Source organism: Coturnix japonica, unplaced genomic scaffold (assembly GCF_054131305.1).
Source record: "Coturnix japonica strain WE unplaced genomic scaffold, WE-NBRP24 Scf039, whole genome shotgun sequence".
Lineage (NCBI taxonomy): Eukaryota > Metazoa > Chordata > Aves > Galliformes > Phasianidae > Coturnix > Coturnix japonica.
Genome location: NW_028188942.1, coordinates 1723115 through 1741187, shown reverse-complemented (window position 1 = coordinate 1741187; position 18073 = coordinate 1723115). Strand labels below are relative to the sequence as shown.

The window sequence follows — 18073 nt, the reverse complement described above, 5'->3', positions numbered from 1 at the left end:
CGCCTTGACTGCATTCCGAGTCTTCATTCGCAGAGATTGGGATGAGTGCAAGAAACATCAAGGCAGCTCAGCTTGCAATGCTCTGGCTGTGGGGTGCGTGCAGGGACACTGTAACCATACAGGGAAAGGCTTCCACTGCTTCCTCAAGCTGTAGTCCAGCCCTGCTACTGCTCTGTGGCACAAAGCCCTGAGGGATGTTCCATATTGTTAACCTAAGTGAAGCCAGCTTCATGCACTGTGTTTTGTTGTTGCTGGGTGAGAGGGGGATGCACGTTGGTGAGAAGATGAGCATTGCTGGATCTGCCACGAGTGTCCCTTCTGCCTCTAAGAATATGTCCTAAGTAGGATGTGAACACTGCTGGCACTTCCTCATTGCACGTGCTTGGAGGATCTTCAGTTCTTGCACATTCAGGATGTCTGTCAGTGACTACGAGGAAATTCTCAAGTACTAGGAATTCCATGAAACAGTTGGAACGGGTAAGTGTCATCTTTGTACAGAAACAGCACGCCTAACAGTCTGTCTCAGCACTCTAGAATTAATCTGAGAATAGATTAACAGCTCTTGTCAGTTCTCTAAGTCAGGTTTCATTTGGATAAACTTGAAATGGAATTTCTGAAACCAGTTGGAAATTGATGGTGCTGATTACCTCTTCATCTAATTAAAGCATTACGCACTTTCTGTTGGGAGAGAAAGTTACAGTACTCCACTCCATTCCAGTGGATTGCAGGAGAGAATTGAAGGGGGAAAAAAAACAAAAGTAGAACTCATGTGTTGAGATAGAATTATTTACTGAGATAGAGAAAAGGATAATAGTTATGATGAATGCAAAAGCAATTGCTCGCCACCTACCAATCAGTGTCCAGTTAGCCTCCTAGTAGTGGAAGAGATTTACATGAAGTTCTACCCCCTTCAAAACTCCTTCCACAATATGTCATATAGTATGGAATATCCTTTGGCCAGTTTAAGTCAGCTGTCCTAGTTCTGTTCCTTCTCACTTCCTTGGGCTCTCAGCTGAGATTGACTGTGGCTCTGTACAACGCTGCCTGGCAGCAACTGTAAGCATCACTGCGCTATCTCCATTGTTTCTCTAAAATGAAAACGTAGTATTAAATCAGACACTGAAGAAAATAATTCAGTTCCAGCCGAAACTCAGACAATAACTTGTGCTTATGATTGTTTCCCTACAGGAAATGTTAGATAATTACTGCTACTTGGTACTGTGTCCTGTAGCTGAGCTGGATTATGTTATCCTTGAAGAAGTGTCTTCCTCTGAAATGGGAGTAAAACATGATGCTCCTAATGAGCGGAGCAGAGACACAGATCTGATCTGAGTGTTGGTTTCACATTTTTGTGATGCTCTTTGCTGCAGTTTGTATCTCGAGAGAAGCCCTTGTGGTGTCAGTCTGTTGTGTAACCTGCTCTAGTTTTGTGCCTCAAGGAAGAGTGATCCTTTAAACAAATGGTGGCTGTACAGAGGGTATGGGGTGAGATGCATTCCTCTGGCCCCATCCAATGGATTTTCTGTCACTGAAGTCTTGAAGCACAGGTTAGGTACTGGAAGGCTTGAATATTTCCTCACCAATAGGTTAGAGCTTGGCATTTTGTAAGCTGCTGGTATCTCTCAGTAAAGCAAATCATTAAAGCACGAGCATTTTCCTAGGCATCTTATGAAATCCCTCTATCTAAGGCTACTGGAAGGCACTCTGAAGAAAAATCATTCTCCCCATCTTCTCTTCTCTGAGTGGGAGCTTCAGCCCCCTGCACAGGCTGGAGGTCATCCACAGAGTTTGTTTCAGGTTGTTATCCTTCCTGGCCAAAAACCAGATACAGTATTGTAGATGTGGTCCAGTGAGTGTTGAAGCAGGAATGACTTGTCCTGGTCTGGTTGTGCTGCTTTTTAATGCAGCTGATGATCTTGTTGTACTTCTTTTCTGTCAGAGCACACTGCTGGCTTGCATTCAGCCTGTGGTCTCTCACCACTTGTCCTCCTAGTCCCCAGGTCCTTTCCAACAGATACAAGCTAGTATTTCCCACCTGGGATATTGGAAGATGGGAACTTGCCAGCAGTCAGTGAAGATCTCTGAGACAGCGAGAGCGAGCGAGCTTTGAGTAGACTGGGAACCACTGTCCACAGCAGGAAATAAGAGAAGAGAAAAGATGTTTCCTTGGGCACATGGGTGGAAATCATACCTGACTGCTTTCTCATCTACCGGGAAAATCTGCTGATTGACAATTTGAAGCTGTTTTCATAGTCTGAGCTGTAGATAATCTTGTAGGTATATTACCTGTCTTATGCAAGGGTCTGTAATAGGAGCATGGGGTTGGTGTGCCTAAGGAACCTTCTAAGGAACTGTATGTAGGATGAGATTGGAGATAGAGTAAAATGACTTTTGCAGGTGACGTACGGATCCTGTGATTGCATATGCTTGAACTGAATTGTTCCTTGATCTTAAAACTGATTTCCAGAAGCCTTTATTAACATGTAAGATGGGTGCTGGTAAGAAAGAATGGGAAGACTGCCTTACTGATTCCAAGAGAATTACTTATCCTCAAATGATTTTTCCTGGCCAAAGTTAGAGCCTCTCACAGGTAATCGAGACCAACAGGCTGTTGTTGCACAATCAACAGGCACAATCTAGATGATCAGCTGAGGAAAATAAAGCATCATGCCAAGGGTACTAGATAAGTGAGCAGCTTGAGATCTGCACATTTATGTGATACTCATGGTCTTAGACAATATTTGTTTAGTGTTTAGTGAGGTCACATTGAATGAAAGCAAAATCTAAGATGAATGAAAATATACACAGTAGAAGAAGCCTCTGAGGCTTCTGAAGTGTTATGACCAGAAGACATAAACTCTGTTAAAGCAAACGTTTCTCTCTCTTTTTTGTGTTCTTCCAGGGAGGCCTTGATTACCGCCTGAACACATGCTGTGGAAGCCCAGGTTATGCAGCACCAGAGCTAATCCAGGGCAAAGCGTCTATTGGCTCAGAGGGATGTAGAGCGGTGTTTGTTTTCCCCTCTTTCCCTTCCCTCTCCACAGAGCATTTAAAGGCAGTGGAGCTCAGGTAGGCTCTCTTGGTTTCCCTTCTGAATTCTGCTAGGTTGCATTGCTTGGTAGCTCTCAGAAGCTGTCAGTGGCCACAGACTAGAAAAGTGCAATTGGTCTCAGTTCACACAGCTGGCTGGTTTGTCTCTGGCTAATCCTGAACTGCCTCAAGCGACTGCTTTGGGGCTCTACAGAACAGCAGCTTCAGAGATCTCTTTCTATTACTAAGTTTTTGAAAGAGCAATTTGCTCTGTTAATTATCCATCATTTTTGTGCAGTCTGTTTTTCCTTTGTTGATGACAATATGATGGCACTCTACAGAAGTATAACAGTGGGTATCAGTGGTGCTAGAATACACTGAGACGGGAAATAGCTGAGCTTGAGAAGGGGGCTTGATTTTTGCATGGCAGAACATGCTGAGCTGTGGGTAGAAAGGCCTGTCTGCTGAATATTGTCCCTGTTTTTGCTGCTTTGTCTACCAGTATTTCGTGGATTTGGTTCTGCACTTGGTTGGCCTATGTGGCACTGTAGCCTGATTGTATACCATGATAGCATACAGACTTTAAGGAGAAGTATTTTCCTGCTTATTTGATTTCCCAGAAATGAATGTTCTTAAATGCCAGCTCTTCTCATGTCTACGAAGAGCAAAGTTCTGCATTTGCTATTAGAATTTCCTCTTCCAGAATCAGGAGGTAATGTAGGACCCCACAGATTGCCTTCAGAATCCAACAGTTAGTTCTGTTTCCTTTCTGAGTGCATAACAACCTGAGCACATGAACTGAATGTCGTGGCTTTTTAGCCTGGTACAAACTCTGCTGTACACTGAAACTTGGTCCATTTGTAAGCAGGACTTTGTCCATCTCTGCAGGACAGCAGAAAACCCTTTGTGCTAATCATGATGCCAAGAAGCAGAATGCGGCAAATGGCAGATGATCCAACTGCTTCAGGTGTTCATTTCCTTAAAACTGAGAATAGTTTTGGACTGCGAGTTTGTAAGCAGAACGGAGCTCTTAAAGCTGTCAGAGATTATTTCTGCACTGCTCAATTCTATCTGCCTAACATACACAGGATCTCAGAACTGCGTTGCTTGAACTGGTGAACTGGGATGAGCAAGTTTTAGAACTTAATCAGAATGCAGTAAAAAATGGATAATCTCATGGGTATTAAGGTACAGGCTTGCTATTTCTGCACTGAATTTGTTTTTATTTTATGTGGCCGTAATCTGAAAGTTGCTTGAAACGCGGGCACCGAGGCACTGTTGTGTAACTGAAATTCACACATGATAGGTCCTGAAATATCCTGGAATCTAAAACTCTGACTTGTTTTAAGTCTGCTGCTTGAGTCTATTCAGGGTCATAGTGTCTGTGTGCAGTGGAGTGTGTGGGGAGATTGTTGCTGCAGATCCTGGGAAGTTGCTGTGTATTTGCAGACAATGGCTGCTGTTGGTCACTGGGTGCCACTGTTGCTCTGAAGAACAGCTGTGCTGTGCATGCAGCACAGCATGCTGTGCACGCCATGGAACTAGGAATCAAGAAGAGATAGAAGCGTCACTTCTGCTCTAGTAAAAGGTCTCATCTGCTGACAGGCTTTTGTACTTGAATTCAGAACTCAGGACCTGTTGCCACAGAGGGACTAGTTGCTGAATTTGGATGAGTCTTTGTGTTTTCTCCTTGTAATAAGTAGCCATAACTCTAACTATTTAAAAAAGAATCTGAAATCATGGCTAATTATTGACTGCTGCACAGCAGAACACTACCACGGTGAGATTGGGCTGTGAGATGACTCGAAAGCTGTTTCCTCAGTATAGGTCTTATTCTTGCAGCTGGGACACCTTGATGAAGACTGTGTAACAGCTTTCTGTGTTTCACAACAAGAGAAGAGAGAGTAGATCAGCATTAACGTCAGACGTAATAAACGTATGTCAGTAATTCTCTGTATTTAAGCCCGCTACTACAGTAAATAACCTTACTGTATTAACAGACTCTAACACTCACTTATTCTCAAACATGAAATATTTCACACCTTTCAGAGGTAAGGTACCACTGCAGAACTTCATAGTCTACCTAATAACTACATTTCTGAAGTTCACATTTATTCCTTTTTTCTCCTTTAATTGTGTTTTCTCAGCCTTTCTGTTATATTCTACCATGCTGAAATCCTTATGAATCTCTGGAAGTCCAGGCAGACTCAAAACAGAAACTGATGGATGAACAGCAGATGTCACATGCTGGCTTAACTCCCTGCTTTGAAATATTTCACTAATAGGTGGAAAATATCAACACATCAGGTAAGACAACCAAGCAAATTTGGGGAATTACAGTTCACAAATACTTCAGAAAATGAATTAATTCCAGTAACTTTTGAAAATAAATGGGAAAAGCTGAACTGAGTGCTGCTAGAGATGCTGTATAAATGTCAATAATGACATTCCAAGGTGTAGAAGAGATTTAAAACATGATGGGTACTCTGGCATTAAACTGAATCTGAAAGTTGTCTCTTGCAATTGAGTTGTCTTTCTATTAAATAGAAAGTGGTAGAATTTGAAGGATTGTTAAGATTTCCATATAACCTTAGTAAGACTAGATATAAAATATAAGTTTTAATCTAGGCGAGATCGTTTGTGGAGTCACTGTTACTTCTTTTTTAGGTACAGGGAATAAAGAGAACAATCGACCTACAAGGGAAAAACGTTCTTCCGTTCACGTCTGTGATATTTTCACAGTCTTAACTCAAAGGACTTCTAATGCCGGATAAGTAATTCAAGCTTATTATACTACACTGAGTCTGTCAAGCATTGTACCCACGGTTCTCATAGTAGTCAAAAAGCTGCTGAAAATCCAGCTGAATGTCGATGCTCCTTGGAGCTGGGCTGGAACTTGCCCCCAGAAATGGGAGTCCAGCTGAAATGCTGTGCAAACTGAATTAGTAGGAGCTTTGCCATTCACTTCAGTAGAGAGATTCTGGCACCAGCTTTAGTTTTCACTTCCAGCAATTGTACAATACACTAACTTTCAAGCAAAAATGAGAATAGTCTGCTTCTTTATCTCAGACATATTGTGTGAATCAGCTGAGGCCTGAAACTACCCTAATGTGATCAGACGTGAAGGTTGCACATCAAGGGGAAAATATGGCAGACATGCAGAAATTTTCTTTGTACTGACAATGTTTCTGAAGAGATCTACATCCTCTTGTTTTCTAGCAGAATTACGACCAGTTGTGGCAACCTATCTCTTGCTTCAGTCTAAGAAGGCTCGTGGCAAGCACATTCCCTTGAGAATTCCATCCCAAACAGGACGTGCCAGTACCACACAGTCAGGAAGCCTGGGGGTAAGTTTTAGAGTTCAGCACAAGGTTCAGGTCAAAATGCCTCTGTGTGCTGAAGCTCTGCCCGGGTAAACAGTCTGGTGGCCTAAACATCGGTGAGGGAGCATGTGTGCAACCGGTCTTGGTCATCAAATCTTGTTCTATGATAAGGCCACCGACTCAGTGTATGAAGGAAAAGGATGTAGTCTTTCTAGATTTCAGGGAGGCCTTTGATCCTGTCCCTTTGGCTGCATGTTCCCAACCTTCCATCAGGAAGCCAGGAGTACTGTTCTGTGTCATGAAAAGGCAGCCAGTGGTTTGACTATCACATGTTTATGTGTTTTGATGTTTCACAGTGGGTCTTAAGTAAAAGGAACTCAGGTTTTGGTTGCCTGCAGGACAGATGTTCTTTTGGGTTCAATATGTTTGCATAGTGACTTGCAACCATGGGACTGGTGTTCAAGGACCCTCTTGGTTCCTTCAGTTCCTGAGTTCTTTCTTGCCTAGATTTGACACTTTGTTTCAACAGAAGAGCTGATATTCGCTTTGGGAGCACTAAGCAGCTGTTTATGTGGCTTAGAGGAAGACTGTCTGTCTTCTACCCTGTGGGCATGGAACAGCCACAGTTCCCCCTGGAACAACATCAATGACCCACACCACTAATTGGATTCTCCTTTTTAATGTAGTGGTAGCGAGGTGAAAATGTGGCTGTGGAATATTTTTACTAAGGAACTTCTATATAGATTTTGTTCATCTTTGCGCACCTCATCACCTGATCTGTGTCAGTGAGCAGAAGCTGAAAGCAGGCATGGGATGTTCTGAAGAGCAGAGAAAGAGATAGGGAGGAAGGTGATTAAGACAATCCCCTCTGCTGCTGTGTGTCCCAGAACTGCCCAGTTCTGTGGCAAAGTGTTGTACAAGATGAAGAGGCCAAGAGATTGGGAGTAGAATGAATAGAAAATATGCCTTACTTAGGCCATACTCAGCGTATTAATACTTCTCAGTTAGTTTTAGAATTCTAGAAGTGAAAGGTAAGGAGGTAGAAGCCTGCAAGTTGTGTCCTTTTTTACAGCTGCTCTTTTCTTATGGGAGGATGAAGTGATGAAGATTGGTCTATTCTACAAGCTGTTCCAACCTTTACTCTTAGTCTTAATGCCCCTTTGTGACGTCATAATGCCCTTTGTGACATCATAATGCCATTTGAGACATCATAATGCCCCTTTGTGACGTGATAATGCCCCATGGTGACGTGATAATGCCCCTTTGTGACGTCATAACACCCCTTTGTGATGTCATAACACCCCTTTCTGACGTCATAACACCCCTTTCTGACGTCATAATGCCCCTTTCTGATGTCATAATGAGCCTTTCTGATGTCATAATTCCAAATTGTGATGTCATAATGCTTCTTTGTGACGTCATAATGCCCTTTGTGACGACGTAATGCCCTTTGTGACGTCATAATGCCCTTTGTGACGTCGTAATGCCCTTTGTGATGTCACAATGCTCCTTTGTGATGTCATAATGCTCCTTTGTGATGTCATAATGCTCCTTTGTTATGTCATAATGCTCCTTTGTGATGTCATAATGCCCTTTCTGACGTCATAATGTCCCTTTGTGATGTCATAATGCTTCTTTGCGATGTCATAATGCTCCTTTGTGACGTCATAATGCCCCTTTGTGATGTCATAATGCTCCTTTGTGATGTCATAATGCCCTTTCTGACATCATAATGCCCCTTTGTGATGTCATAATGCTTCTTTGTGAGGTATCTGTGGTGCCATTGATAATGAAGTATGATGAACTGGAAGGCTTTCAGTAGAATTGCAGCCCTAACATAAACAATGACATGAACTCTGGAATTCTGTGTAAAATCATTACCTAGCTTGTGGTCCGGCTCTTCAAACCAAAGGCTATGAGGTGCTGCTCTTGTTGACACAGGCTGTGAAAGATGACTTGAGCTCTAAGAGTAATTTCCCTTCTGCTCTTGATATGAACGTCAAATCCACAATTAGAATATTAAGAACATAATATAAAAGTTTTTTCTGCTGGACTGAGGACTGGGCAGTAAGAAACCGGATGAGGTTTAACAAAAGCAAGTGTAGAGTCTTGCACATGGGTAGAAATAATTGCATGCACCAGTACAGGCTGGGGGAAGAGCTGCTGGAGAGGAGCTCTGCTGAGAGGGACCTGGGCGTCCTGGTGGACAACAGATTAACCATGAGCCAGCAGTGTGCCCTTGTAGCCAAAAAAGCCAATGGCATCCTGGGGTGTATTAAAAAGAGCGTGTCCAGCAGGTCGAAGGAGGTGATCCTCCCCCTCTACTCTGCCGTGGTGAGGCCTCATCTGGAATATTGTTTCCAGTTCTGGGCTTCCCAGTACAAAAAGACAGGGATCTCTTGGAAAGAGTCCAGCGGAGGGCCACTAAGATGGTGAAGGGCCTGGAGCATCTCCCCAATGAGGAGAGACTTAGGGAACTGCGTCTGTTTAGCCTTGAGAAAAGAAGGCTGAGAGGGGACTTGATCCAGGTTTATAAATACCTGAGGTGTGGGGGCCATAGTGGCACGGCTGGTCTCTTTTCAGTAGTGCGTGGGGATAGGACTAGGGGTAATGGGATGAAAGTACAGCATAGGAAGTTCCGCACAAATGTGCGGAAGAACTTCTTTACAGTGAGGGTGACGGAGCACTGGAACAGGCTGCCCAGGGAGGTGGTGGAGTCTCCTTCTCTGGAGATATTTAAGACCCGCCTGGACACCTACCTGTGTGACATGGTGTAGGGAGCCTGCTTGGGCAGAGGGGTTGGACTCGATGATCTCTAGAGGTCCCTTCCAACCCCTACGATTCTGTGATTCTGTGACTTCCATTAGCTGTTAGCCATAGTTTGGAACTTGCAAAGCAATCATATTGGAGCCTTGCTGGGCAACCTGCTCCAGTGTCTCACCACACCCACAGTAAAGCATTTCTTCCTAATATCCAATCCTAATCTACCTTCTTCCCATGTAAAGCCATTTCCCCTCATTCTGTTGCTACCTGCCCTTATAAAAAGTCCCTCCCCAGCCTTCCCTGTAGGCCCTCTTCAGATACTGGAACACCACTCTAAGTTCTCCTTGGAGTCTTCTCCAGGCTGAAGAGCCCCATCTCTCTCAGCCTGTGCACATAGCAGAGGTGCTTTCAGCCCTCTCTGATCACCTTCATGGCCCTCCTCTGGACCTGCCTGAACATCTCCAAGTCCTTCTTGTGTTGAGGGCTCCAGAACTGCATGCAGTGCTCCAGATGGGGTTTCAATGAGAGGAGTGTGGAGGGGCAGCACCACCTCCCTCGACCTGCTGGTCATGCTTCTATGCTTTAAGCATATGCTTTAAGGTCCTATATGCTTTAAGGTTTAGATAGTGCAGTCGCCACACCTCTTCAGGTTTATCTATGAAGGTCCCTTCCAAGTGAACCGTGCTGATCCAGACAGTTCGGACTGCTCATTAAAATGTGTTAGTAAGTTGGGCTGGTCCTACGAAGTAGTTTGACTGCAGTAAGCAGTGTACATGGTGCGCTGTGAGTACTGCACACATTCCTCTTGGCAGCTTGTGGAACAGAAACTGTGCATTGTTTGGATTGTGTAAGTATTCCTGTTGGTCTCTTGTGATGCTTACCTTCCTAGAGCACCTTTCCTCGTTTGGCTCTACATATTTTGGTACCTTACTTGTTCTGTTTGGCTTAGCAGGGAAGGTCTTCTTCTCAAGCATCCTCAGTCTTGGTCTGGGCAGCATACTTAGAAATGACATGGACGTTACATGAGTGGGTGGTCAAAGGGGGGAAGAACTCACCTTTCTGATCTGTTTCCTTTTAGAACACAGTCCTGGAGAGGATTTGCTTTCCTTGTTTCCTGGAGACTTGGATTCTTAGATGGTTTTGACTGCAGCTATTTCTGATGTTAATTCCTTTCTCTGTACTTTAGTAGCCAAGTACACGTGGAGTGCTTTGGAATTGTCTGAAGTTGCCAGGTTGCTTGTGATCACATATGTAACGTGGAGTTATGTGTTGTGCCAGTGATAATTCAGTGTGATGAAATTGAAGGCTTTCAGTAGAATTGCAGCCCTAAAGTAAACAATGACTTGAACTCTGGATTTCTGTGTAAAATCATTAGCTGCCTTGTGGTCTGGGTCATCAAACCAAAGGCTATGAGGTGCTGCTCTTGTTGACACAGGCTGTGAAAGATGACTTGAGCTCTAAGAGTAATTTCCCTTCTGCTCTTGATATGAATGTCAAACCCACAATTACAGTATTAAGAACATAATATAAAAGTTGGTGCTGCTGGCCTATTGGCTTCCATTAGCTGTTAGCCATAGTTTGGAACTTGCAAAGCAATCTTATTTAGATGTTAGTGATGAAATCTTCTGATGAAATCTTCCTTTTAATTCTGCAAAAGAATCTCAATGGAACATTTCAGTCTGAAAAGGCTCTGACATATGAAGATGTGCCAGACTGCAGCCATGTGCCAGATGTGTTTGGATCCATGGAATTTTCTGATGTAGCTTCAGTGTTTGAAGAATCTCCGCTCGATCTAAATACTCAGAAAACAAAGCAGGTGTGTGAAGATGTAGTGCTAGTTTCTTACAGAAAAAATACAGCTCTTAATCTAGAAATCTGCTTCTCATTGTATCTAGTGCTTACTCCATATTTAAGTATCTAGTGGACCTTGACCAAAGGGAGATACAGATAGAGCAAAGAAGTATGTTAAGCATAAATTTTGTTGCCTTCTAGCTGTAGGCCATGGTTGGTTTGACGTGATCCCTAACTCCAGTGTTTGGTTTGCACAGAAACAGCAAGCAAGGGAACAAGTAAAGGAGTCAGTGAGGATTTTAAAACACAATGGGAAGCGATGAGGCACAGTTCATAAGATTCTGGAGTTAGGCTAAAGGTACACAGACCTTTAAAGGTACCGAAAGAAGTTCAGTCTTACTGTGTTGGACAAGAAAATCCACAGTGAAGTGATTGAAATTTTGCAGCCAAACCAAGTGATAATTCATAGTTATGTTTAGATAAGCTGCTGAGGGTTAATCGTAAATGGGGAATTGACATGAACAAATAAAAAATGGCATTTGAGAGTCTATAAGAAACGCACTTATTCTAGGAAAGAATCAGAGGTTTTAACTCTTTTGTTCAATAGACAAGTAGTGTATGATGTTTTTATAAGCATTGTGTCTGACCTTCTCAGCTGTTAGAATTTCTTTGACAGTAACTTCTCCGGCTGTGATCAGAAAACCTTTTGTTCCGTCTCTGGCACCATTCGAGGCGTGATACTCAACTGGGTGATATGGAATTCACACTGTCAACTCCAGTGACAAGAAAAGTGGCATCTAAGAAGCGTGCAAACACAGAGAATGTTGATGCAGAGTCAGCGTTAAGAAATGAGCTGCCCTTTGCATTTCCTGCTCCTGCTCTTTTCAAAGAGTCAGACAGAGAAGCAAGTAGAAGGCATACCCTTTCAGGCGCCTACTTCCAAAGGTATGTTGTATCTAACAAATGGAAACCTAGAACATGTGTAGCTTAGGAATTTTTTACTTTAAATATGAATGCAATCCTTGTAGGTCCTGATATTCTGAAAGATTTCTGTGTGGGGTTTATTTGGTCACAGCACATACAGCTGCCACCAGCCTGTACATCTAACAGTGCACTGCAAGCAGTTTAACCATCTATCAGGGCACGGTACTCGTCTATTAATGATAGAAGTTCTCACAGTTTCACAAGGATCATGCCTTGAGATGCATTCAGATAATGAGACAAGTGCTGTGCTCCTAAATCTAGCATGTGCTTCTACTTCCCATTGAGATCTAGTAGATAATTTCTTTAACATTCATGATGAGGGTTCTGTTTTTATTTTTTTCTGGTCTATTATTTTGAGTGAAAGAAAAGGGTATGCTTTTATTTAAGCGTGCTTTTGATTGCAACATGCTTCTATATTAAATGTAACCTACTGAATTCCTCATGATAGCATACCAGTACTTGTGTGTATCTGTTCTCCCTAACAGAGTAAGAAGAGACTCAGTGAACCTGGACAGTGTTACCCAGGGTTGTGAGAACAGCTGAATGATTGTTGAGAACTGGTCAACTCGTGAGCCTGAGACCTGGAATCCTCCATCCTAGGGTGGAACTTTACTGGAGCACGTGGGTGCCACAGCAACAAAAGGACTGTGTACAATAGACTGAGAGTTTGCTGAGTTTCTTGGTTGACAGAAAGCACAACTAACTCAGCAGCAAGTGACATATTTGGGATAGGAGATGACAGCTGGACTTTGAACCTTAAGGACTGCCAAGAAAGAAGCCATCTGCTCAACCCCTGAGCTGCAAACTGCCAAGGAACTCCATACGTTGCCAGGAATGACAGGAGGGTGCCGACCATGGATACACAGCTACGGACTGATGGTAAACTTCAAACAGCTTGAAGTGAGTAAGGGATAGCCAGGGTGCACTGGTGCTCAATATTCAGGAAGCCTATAAATCTACAGTGGGCCAAAGAATACCAGTTTTAATATCTCATGTAGTGTTTACTGTATTGGAGGCAAAAGGTGGACATTGGCTCTCACCCCAAAGATTCCCGAAATACCAGGCCATCCTGGTAGAGCAGGGTGATATAGAAATAATTGTAACTACTATTGCCAGCCCAGTATCTTTCCTTAGCAGAACTCCCCTGGTGGAGAACCAGGATGACATCACTGCTTTGAAACAACTGAAGCTGCACATTGCAGCCGGTCGGTCGGAGCTGAAGAACGAACCCTTAGAAGATGCAGAAGACGCCTGATTTACCAGCAGCTGCAGTTTTGTGAGACAAGGAGGCTGTAAGGCAGGACATGCAGTAACTGCTACTGAGCAGGGAATGGAAGCACAACCATCAGCCGTGGGGACTTCACCTCAGAAGGCTGAAATAACTGCCTTGACAAGAGCCTTAATGATATGGACGGATGCTAACTATGTGTTTGGGATGCCACATGCTCATAGTACCATCTGAAAAGAGCAAGTATTGCTCACACACAAGGAAAAGAGCGTGATGTAAATCTACCAAGGGTAGAGTTTGATTTTGAGTTGGATTTTCTGGGCTTTGAGACACGTCTTCCAGATGCACACTGTGTTATTTCTGATGTGTTGACCTGTTGAGGTCCAGCCTTAAATGAGGATTCAAGTAATACCATAGCAGGAATGGTTTAGATTGGAATTGGAATGCAGAAGGTTGGAGCCCGCAGGAGCAGGGAATCAATCATCTCCCTATGCTTGGCACTGGTGAGTCCTCACCTTGAGTTTTGTGTTCAGTTCTTGGCCCCTCACTGCAAGAAGGACACTGAAATCCTGAGATGTGTCCAAAGAAGAACACTGAAGGTATGAGGTATCTAGAGCACAAGTCTCTTTGCAAGCACTATCTTAGAGGCAGCCTTGATTTCTCCTGCCCCAAGCTTTGTGCCACAAGAGCTCTCCTGCTTCTCGCTGTGATGTGAGACCATATGGAAGGCTCTGCAGAGGTCCTTCCTTTTCTTGACTGTATTTTGTGTGGCTTTGGACTTGTTTTCATCTTTCCCAAAGCCCTCTGCCCAATTCTGTGTCCTTCTCTGCAGCCTTGAATTCGATTCAGAGCAGGTTCCCGAGCTCAGTGTCTGAGACATTCACAGCGTGAGCTCCCTGTGCAAGATGTATTTCAGGGAGCTCCCGAGCCCTCTGCTGACTAAGCATCTCTATGCCAAATTCTCGGTAAGCTCAGGGCAGTGTCTTGGAAATGACACGTACCTGTTCCCTGGGCGTCCTGGCTAGTGGTTGCAGCATTGCCCCAGCTCTGAGGTCTTCTTTCTGTTAGCCCCATGAGGCATGTCTTTGCCACATCCTGCCTCTCACTTGATGGCACTTGTGGTGGTGCCAGGAGGTGCTTATTTAAGCTATTCACAATGGTTGTGAGAATTCCCTTTCCTTTGCTGTTCCCCTGCTATTGATAGTATGGGGTTAATAGCAAAGGGGACTTGGAGTCAAATGCCTGCTGCGAGGAGCTGCACTGCGCAATCAGGCTGTAAAGCCCCCCAGAGCTTGCACTGCTTGGCCTTGATGGCACAGGCTGTGTGTATAATCAGGAGGGGTGTTAACTCTTTGAAAGGGCTGATAATAGCAAGACAAGGGGAAATGGTTTTAATTTGAAAGACGGAAGATTTACGTTGGGTGGTAGGGGGAGATTCTTTACTAGGAGAGTGCTGAGGTCCTGGAACAGGCTGCCCAGGTACGTTGTGGATCCCCCATCTGTAGAGGTGTTCAAGGCCAGGTTAGATGTGGCCCTGGGCAGCCTAGTAAATGTGGAAGATAGGTGGCCCTGCCAGGCAGGGAGTGGAGCTTCATGATCCTTGAGGTCCCTTCCAACCCGGGTCATTCTGTGTTTCTGTGTTCCCCAGATGCCTCTTGGAAGTCATCAAGTCTGCCTCAGTGCTGACCACCAGTGCATTGTCCCCATGGGACTTAATAAGGCACTTGGTGTCTCTGGCTGGGATCTGCTCGGTGATAAACATGCACGTGAAGAACTTAGCGATAGAGTGGGCTCCAAACCTCTTAAGGTAAACTTCTTTTTCCATTTCAACACGATGCTTAGTTCTGCTCTCCCCCAACCCAAAGGGGCACAATTTCTAGATGACAGTTTCTACTCACTTGTTTAGCTGGGACAGCTGTGTCCCTGATGATCCAGGATAATTTCGTCAGTGGCATCGCTGTTTGCCCACTGCGGAAGTCTCCAGAGCCCAACCTGACAGTTTTTGGCTACAGAAATTCATACTTGGGGAAATGACCTTGGGGAAATGACTTGTAAGATCTGCCTTTTCTTCAGATCCCAGCAGAGCCAATCTTCCTGCGCCATTGAAGCTGCCTGCATGGAGCTGCAGACTCAGTCAGCTGTGGTGGAATTCCTCATCAGCCACACAGATGTCATCTTCTGCTCCGAATCCACACCAGTCGTGGGAGAGTGAGCAGGTGAGTGTCTTCCTCCATTAGCTTGATGTTGATCTGGCACCTTGATCCAATCCAGGTCTTCTCCAAGACCTTTGAAAATTCTATTACTGTCGAGGAGACAGCAGGCTTCTGGGCTTAGGTTAGAATATGGTGCCCCATTCCTGGATCCTTAGTGTGTCCAAACACAAGCCTTACTTGGAGAAAACCATCACTGCTGTTAAGATTTTTTGCCAGCAGGTGAAGCTTGATTGAAATGTGGCAGCAAAGCTTTCTGAAATCCCAGCCCCCTAGTTTTTCTAGGATTTTTGTTTGCCTGTTTTTGATACAGTGAGCTGCTCTTAATTGTGGCTGTGTCCTTTGCCACGAGCATACCACTGAGCACACGGTTATTTTGAGCTCCTCTACTTCCAGTGGCTCGGATGAGCAATTCTGAGAGATATGCAGTACTGGGATGGCTGTGCTGTTGCTTCCTCCGCCGTCTCACCTGTGTTTTTCCCTTGCAGGGCACAGTTCTCTGCTTGGGCCCAAGTCTGTGTGGGTCTCTCCATCCACAAAGCTGCTCACACTGCAGGAGGCACAGGCTGAGAGGAGAGGTCAGAGCAGCTCTCCTGTTGCAACACGGAGCAGCAAGATACAAGTGGAGGAAGGGCCTGCAGCTGTACTGAGGAACTTCGACGCAATCATTGATTTTCCATCTGAAAGGTAAAGAAAGAGGAATTCCCTTTCCAGCCCCTATCATCATTGTTCAGGTGATTTCTATTGGTTTATTTTTTGACCATTGTATCTCCAAGCACTCAACTAAAAAACAGTTGCCCTACTGGCTCAGAGGAGCCACACAAGGGTGCATTTCCTTCCTGGTTGGGCAGGCAGTCACAAGATGCAGAAAGCCACGCTAGTGTCTATCTTGGTCTGTGCTGCCTGTACCTGGAAACGCTGGGGTTTTCCAGATTTCAGGGCCACGCAACTGAAACCAATTGCACTTCTCCTGTAAGAAGAGCTGTTGGTCAGACTTGCTGGCACTAGAAATTAAAGATGGCAGTGAGCTGAGGCCGAGGAGGTGTTAATGTAAGAGTCAGAGATGCTTTTGAGCTTCCCTTATGGCTGCCCAGTTCCTCAGAAAGCAGTTACGCCTGCCAGCTCCTGTCCTTTCCTGCTGCTGAGCCTTTGCTCACATGCTCTGCATCTTGCTCAAAATGGTTGAGAGGAATGTAGCCAGCAGGACTTTTGGGGGCTAAGCTGTAGGAATGGAAGCATCTCTGAATGAATCTTTGAAACAGAGGGCTTTTCTAAGCTGTGTTTCAGCAGAAACCAGGCATTGCCAGGAGCAGGCAACTGTCATCAAGGGCTCGGTGCAGCTTGTCACTCACCCTGCACCACGACTGACAACATGCTGTTTTCTCTCTCCAGACCATGTTCTCCCAGAAAGAGGAAGGAATCACCAGCTGGCAGTTGGCGTTCCTGCTTATTCCTGGGCAAACCATCCCCTGTGGCCAAATGCCAACTGCAGAGCAGTGCCAGGGAAGCAGAAGTCGTGGTCCTGACAGGTAAGGGTGAAAATCCAGCTTTCAAAAAGCTGCTTGTCAGCAACACAGGTAGAATTCATGCTTTCAGTGGGCTTGTACCTCTTTCTGTATTCTTGCATTCGAGCCCGTGCCTGAAATCTTTGGTTGACTCCTGTCTTTCCCAAATGAGTCTCGCAAGCTGCTTGAAGCCTGCTTGACAGGCAGCACCAAGCCTTTGCCTCCTTGGATAGTGAAAGTTTACACTAACTGCTGTGTATCTACTCTTTCAGGTGAATCTATCCCTTGCCAGCACAGGAACCCACCGGCAAGTAGCGATGATGCCTGGTGTGCTTCCATCAATGGAGTGCAGTTAGGATGCATGAGTCACTGCAGTTTCAAGGACAGCCTTCCACGTGACAGCAATGATGGAGAGAAGGAGGTCTGACCTATTCAGTTTTGAGCCCCTCCATGCAAGAAAACCTTGCGGTTCTGGAACGTCTTCAGCTACGAAGGTAGTGAGTGGTCTGGAGCACAAAACTTACGAGGAGCAGCTGAGGGAACTAGGATTGTTCAGCATGGAGAAGAAAAGGCTCAGGTGAAACCTTATAACTCTCTATAACTTCCTGAAGGGAGGTTGTAGTGAGCTGGGGGTTGGCCTCTTCTCTCGAGTAATCAGTGATAGAACTAGAGGGAATGGTTTTAAGCTGCGCCAGGGAAGATTCAGGCTGGACATTAGGAAATATTACTTCTCAGAAAGGGTAGTCAGGCACTGGAATGAACTGCCCAGGGAGGTGGTGGAGTCACCGACAATGGGAGTGTTCAAGAAACGTTTGGATGTGATGTATGGAATATGATTTATCCGGGAAGTATTGGCAATGGTTGGACCAGATGATCTTCTAGGTCTTTTCCAACCTTGATAATTCTGTGATTCTGAGCTGAGAAGCTTTTCTTGCTCAAGTCCTGCTTCCAAGTTTAACCACCTATGGGGAAGTAGATGTCACTTTTCTAGTGTCCTTCAATTCCGTGTCCGCATTTTCCCAAAAGTAAAAGAATTTGGAGGTAACCAGCTGCAGTGAAGTGAGCGATTTCAGTGCCTGTTTCTGATGGTGGCAATGAGTTCAGAGGTCACACTTAACTGACGATTCCTGTTTCCATTCTGACAAAGGATGTAGTTGCAGCTGACTTCCCGAGGCTGCCATACGTGGTGGTGACGCAGCCTTGGGCTTGTGCGTTTGCATGACTCCCACCTTTCCTTTC

The 18073-nt window shown here is 44.8% G+C and overlaps 1 long non-coding RNA gene across 1 annotated transcript; it reads left to right on the top strand.

Moving 5' to 3' along the window:
• Positions 1–11415: 11415 nt before the first annotated feature.
• LOC146753173 (uncharacterized) lies at positions 11416–17407 on the top strand. Its single transcript, XR_014940148.1, has 7 exons — positions 11416–11852; positions 12377–13622; positions 14768–14926; positions 15193–15335; positions 15818–16016; positions 16722–16858; positions 17107–17407. It is a non-coding gene; the product is annotated as an uncharacterized LOC146753173 (long non-coding RNA).
• Positions 17408–18073: the final 666 nt, after the last annotated feature.